We start from the raw sequence: 6,000 nt of genomic DNA on the forward strand, positions 1-6,000 counted from the left end.
GGGGTGGAGGGGAGGGGGTGGATGGCCAGGATTGTGGGTGAACTGGTGGAATACATAGGGTTGCCAACTATCTCACTCCCACCCGGGCCGGGAGGCGGGTTGCTACGCAACCTCCGTCAGGCGAACGCACTCGGCCCCGCTCCCCGAACACACTCCGTTAGCCTACAGTGTCTGGGCCTACAGTTTCTGGGCCTACAGCGTCCGGGCGTACAGCGTCCGGGCCTACAGCGTCCAGGCCTACAATGTCTGGGGCTACAGCATCCGGGCCAACAGCGTCTGGGCCTACAGCGTCCGGGCTTACAGCGCCCCCCCGGGCCTACAGTGTTCGGGCCTACAGCCCCCCCCCCCCCCCGGGCCTACAGTGTTCGGGCCTACAGCGCCCTAGACTACAGCGCCCTAGCCTACAGCGCCCCCCATGGGCCTAATACGGGACAAGGGTGGTCCCGTACAGGACAAACCTATTTAGCCCACTATACGGGATGTCCCGGCTAATACGGGACGGTTGGCAACCGTAGGCACAGGAAAGAGGGAGGGCAAGAATTACTTAAAATCGGGTGTCGATGTCCGTCCCGTTGGGCTGTGAGCTGCCCAAGTACAGTACGAGGTGCCAGGTGTTATCCCAGTTTGACTGTGGCCCTATCAGAGGGCGGTGGATGTATGGATTTCAGAACAAACATCCTCATAACTGTTAGATTGTTGTAGCTTCTTTTTTGTATCTTTTGTGTCTGGAACCCTTGATTTATGGGATAGCAGAATGAGGCCATTCGGCCCACCGAGTGTACTCCGCCATTCAATCATGGCTGATCTATCTCTCCCTCCTAACCCCATTCTCCTGCCTTCTCCCCATAACCCCTGACACCCGCACTGATCAACAATCTATCTATCTCTGCCTTAAATATCTCCACTGACTTGTGGCCTCCACAGCCGTCTGTGGTAATGAATTCCACAGATTCACCGCCCTCTGGCTAAAGACATTCCTCCTCATCTCCTTTCAAATGATACATCTTTCTATTCTGTTTGGGGAAGGAACTGCAGACGATGGTTTAAACCGAAGATAGATAAAGACTCAGCGGGGCAGGCAGCATCTCTGGAGAGAAGGAATGGGTGAGGTTTCGGGTCTGAAGACGGGTCTCGACCCGAAACGTCACCCATTCCTTCTCTCCAGAGATCTTGCCTGTCCCGCTGAGTTACTCCGGCGTTTTGTGTCCACCTTCCGTTTATTCTGACACTGTTCTCTGTCGCTGTGGACTGGCTGTCTCTGAATCGGCACACCGGCCAGTGTCTCCACCTCTGCCATGTGTTTGAGTGTTAGTGCCGCCCCTGTGTTACCCTTGATTCCACTAATGAACACTCCACAACTCCGTCATTCAATATACCAATTATTTCCAGTTAATCCTCGCCTTTAATTCAATTTGCTGCCTTCGGAGACAGCAGCTCTCCATTGATTGCCTGCTTGCCATGAAAGTATTCTGAAGAGCAAGGCTTCTTGCTCTTGCCTTGGTTTCCTTGGCAACACATTGTTAATTCCTTCTTTGCACCTCTGATTGTCTTTTGAACAAGGTATTGGGAGACTCACCCACTCACCCACCCACGCACACACACACACACGTGGTCTGCAGCTCCTCTCATCCCCATCTAACACAACCTGCTCCAGCATGCCTTTAATGTGCCGCCTGTTACAGCACACATTTACCCAGCCTCCTTGCCTCACTCTTCACACTCATTCACTCATCCTCAGGGTTTCTTAAAGTGCAAGGGACACGAGAAGAGACGAGGATTTGTGCCGTTCCACTGGCACCGTCTAATCTGTCCGTCCTGGCTTCAGATCGGAATTTTAATGCTTAATTCCTGATGTGTGCGAACATCCCTCGATCTCTCTCGATCCAAAGTAATTAACCGGAGGTTGAGGGAAGACCTGATAGAAATGTATAAAACTATGAGAGGCGTTATGGGCGGTCACGGTGGCGCAGCGGTAGAGTTGCCGCCTCACAGCGCCGGAGACCCGGGTTCGATCCCGACTACGGGTGCTGTCTGTACGGAGTTTGTACGTTCTCCCCGTGACCTGCGTGGGTTTTCTCCGAGATCTTCGGTTTCCTCCCACACTCCAAAGACGTGCGGGTTTGCTGGTTAATTGGCTTGGTTTTAAAATGTAAATTGTCCCCAGTGTGTGTGTAGGATAGTGTTAGTGTGCGGGGATCGCTGGTCGGCGCGGTCCCGGTGGGCCGAAGGGCCTGTTTCCATGCTGTATCTCTAAACTAAAATTTTAAAAATAGACAGTGAGGATTTTTTTCCCAGTTTGGAAAAGGGCAAAGACTAGAGGGCTTGGCTTTCAGGTGGGAGGGGCAATGTGTAAAGATGTGTGGGCCCGGTGTTTTCACACAGAGGGGGGTGGGGGCCTGGAACACGCTGCCAGGGGTGGGGGTGGAGGCAGATACGAGCGTGGGGCAAGTGTTCACACAGACCTAACACCATCCTACACACACTGGGGGCAATTTACAATTTTACCGAAGCCAATTAACCTAAAAACCTGCACGCCTTTGGAGTGCGGGAGGAACCCGATGAAAACCCACGCAGGTCACAGGGAGAACGTACAAACTCCGTACAGACAGCGCCCGTAGTCGGGATGGAACCCGGGTCTCTGGTGCTGTAGAGGCAGCAACTCTACCGCTGTGCCACCGTGCCGCCCAGTACATTGCACCTCTTCACAGCCTTTAATATAATTGTTTATTAAACCAAGAGTTTCACTGGATCTAGCTACCTGTCACAGAAGAGTACCGTTAAACCAGAGACCCACTGAAGAACAGACATGGTCATTCAAAGGACACAGAGTGCTGGAGTAACTCAGCGGGTCAGGCAGTGGATATATTTAAGGCAGAGATAGACAGATTCTTGATTAGTACGGGTGTCATGGGTTATGGGGAGAATAGACAATAGACAATAGGTTCAGGAGGAGGCCATTCGGCCCTTCGAGCCAGCACCGCCATTCAATGTGATCATGGCTGATCATCCTCAATCAGTACCCCGTTCCTGCCTTCTCCCCATACCCCCTGACTCCACTATCCTTAAGAGCTCTATCTAACTCTCTCTTGAATGCATCCAGAGAATTGGCCTCCACTGCATTCTGAGGCAGAGAATTCCACAGATTTACAACTCTCTGACTGAATTTTTTTCCTCATCTCCGTTCTAAATGGCCTACCCCTTATTCTTAAACTGTGGCCCCTGGTTCTGGACTCCCCCAACATTGGGAACATGTTTCCTGCCTCTAACGTGTCCAATCCCTTAATAATCTTATATGTTTCAATAAGATCCCCTCTCATCTTTCTAAATTCCAGTGTATACAAGCCCAGTCGCTCCAGTCTTTGAACATACGACAGTCCCACCATTCTGGGAATTAACCTAGTAAACCTACGCTGCACGCCCTCAATAGCAAGAATATCCTTTCTCAAATTTGGAGACCAAAACTGCACACAGTACTCCATGTGCAGTCTCACTAGGGCCCTGTACAACTGCAGAAGGACCTCTTTGCTCCTATACTCAAATCCTCTTGTTATGAAGGCCAACATTCCATTGGCTTTCTTCACTGCCTGCTGTACCTGCATGCTAAGGTTTGGAGACGGAACCCTGCAAACTGAGCTCCAGACAAAGATGCTGCCTGATCCGCTGAGTTACTCCAGCACTCTGTGAAACGTCACCTATCCATGTTCTCCACAGATGCTGCCTGACCCGCTGAGTTACTCCAGCACTCTGTGAAACGTCACCTATCCATGTTCTCCACAGATGCTGCCTGACCCGCTGAGTTACTCCATCTTCGGTTCCTTCCTGCAGTTCCGCCTGCTCTCTCTGTGAGTTTGCGTTGTGAAGAGGAGGCACTGGAAGTGACCACACTCCACCAGGTACTTCTTTGCTTCTGAAGCCTAGTGCGGTGTCCGAATGTTGTGAAAAGTGCTATTTAAATGCAAATTTCCCCTCAAGTGTGGAGGCCAATTAAAATCTGCTTCTTACAGATTTCTCTTGTGGGATTTAATCAATGTGGCTGCCGCTGATGGGACTGGTTAAACAGCATGTCTCATTTATATTGACTCTGGGACACTTGCCCTTTCAGGCTGGGCTAACACATCTTGCCTGATTGATTGTGTGCTGGTTAGAGACCACTTTGCAATGAGATCATCACATGTAAGCCGTCCTCTGTGACTGGGGCAGACCCGGCACGTGGGCGTAGGACTCGACAAACCCGTGTGATATAACGCCACTCTTTAGTTCAGTTTATTGTCACATGTACCGAGGTACAGTGAAAAGCTTTTGTTGCGCGCTAACCAGTCAGCGGAAAGACAGCACACGATTACAATCGAGCCGTCCACAGTGGACAGGTACATGATAAGGGAATGACGTTTAGTGCAAGGTAAAGCCAGCAAAGTCCGATCAAGGATAGTCCGAGGGTCTCCAATGAGGTGGATAGTAGTTCAGCACCGCTCTCTGGGTGTGGTGGGATGGTTCAGTTGCCTGATAACAGCCGGGAAGAAACTGTCCCTGAATCTGGAGGTGTGCGTTTTCACACTTCTGTACCTCTTGCCCGATGGGAGAGGGGAGAAGAGGGAGTGGCCGGGGTGCGACTGGTCCTTGATGATGCTGCTGGCCTTGCCGAGGCAGCGTGAGGTGTAGATGGAGTCGATGGGAGGGAGGTTGGTTTGTGTGATGGTCTAGGCTGTGTCCACAATTCGCTGCAATTTCTTGCGGTCTTGGGTGGAGCTGTTCCCAAACCACTCTGACCTGAAAGAGATGTACAAAATCACGAGAGGAATAGATTAGTTTAGTTTAGTTTAGTCGAGAGACAGCGCGGAAACAGGCCCTTCGGCCCACCGAGTCCACCGGGCCGACCAGCGATGACCTGTTCACTGGTGCTAGGTATTGAGGTACGTGGGCCTGTGAATCTCTGTATTGTCTTTGCTGCTGGGTAGAGCACTGTTAACAAATCTTAGACTACAAGCACATCAAGGCCATTATGTCTAGGACCAGCAGGCATAATGTGCAGATATTAACACACTAAAAACTAATTACAAGACAGCAAGCTGTTTGTCCAATATTAAAGAGGCGTGATAGCACATTGCAAATTTGCAGATTCATTTCTGATTGCCTTTGCCAAGTCCAGCTTTCACAATGTGGTCCCAGAATAATAATTAACAGGGCACTGGCTGCAGCTCGTCCTGTAGTTGTAACCAGCTAAGCTGCATAAATATAGTTCATCGGAGACATTTGCCGGCGATCTGCCCTGTACCACCATAACGCTGAGTTAGCAACCTCGTCCTGGTGCTGGAGGGGATTGCCAGGGGAAGGAGGAGGGAGAGACGCACAAGGAATCAGCAGATACAGTTGTGACACGGAACGTAGAACACAGCACAACCTCCGGAAATGTCGGATGGGTTTGTTTAAAAATGATGGTTTGTAAATGATATTTATTACTTGAATAAAGTATTTTTTGATATAAAAAAAAAAATTTTTTTTAAAAAGCACAGCACAGGACAGGACAGCACGGAACAAGCTGCCGGAGGAGGTAGTTGAGGCTGGGACTATCCCAATGTTTAAGAAACACTCAGACAGGTACATGGATAGGACAGGTTTGGAGGGATATGGACCAAGTGCAGGCAGGTGGGACTAGCGTAGAAGGGGCATGTTGGCCGGTGTGTGCGAGTTGGGCCGAAGGGCCTGTTTCCACACTGTATCGCTTTATGACTCAATGATAGACACAAAATGCTGGAGTAACTCAGCGGGACAGGCAGCATCTGAACAGGCCCTTCGGCCCACAATGTCCGTGCTGAACATGAAGCCAAGTCGAACTAATCTCTGCCTGCCCGTGATCTATACCCCTCCATTCCCTGCATATCCACATGTCCATCTACAAGTCTCTTAAACACCACTATGGTCCCTGCCTCCACCACCACCCCTGGCAGCACGTTCCAGGCCCCCACCACCCTCTGTGGAAAAAAAACCTGCCCCCCACATCCC

Source organism: Rhinoraja longicauda, chromosome 6, assembly GCF_053455715.1.
Source record: "Rhinoraja longicauda isolate Sanriku21f chromosome 6, sRhiLon1.1, whole genome shotgun sequence".
NCBI lineage: Eukaryota > Metazoa > Chordata > Chondrichthyes > Rajiformes > Arhynchobatidae > Rhinoraja > Rhinoraja longicauda.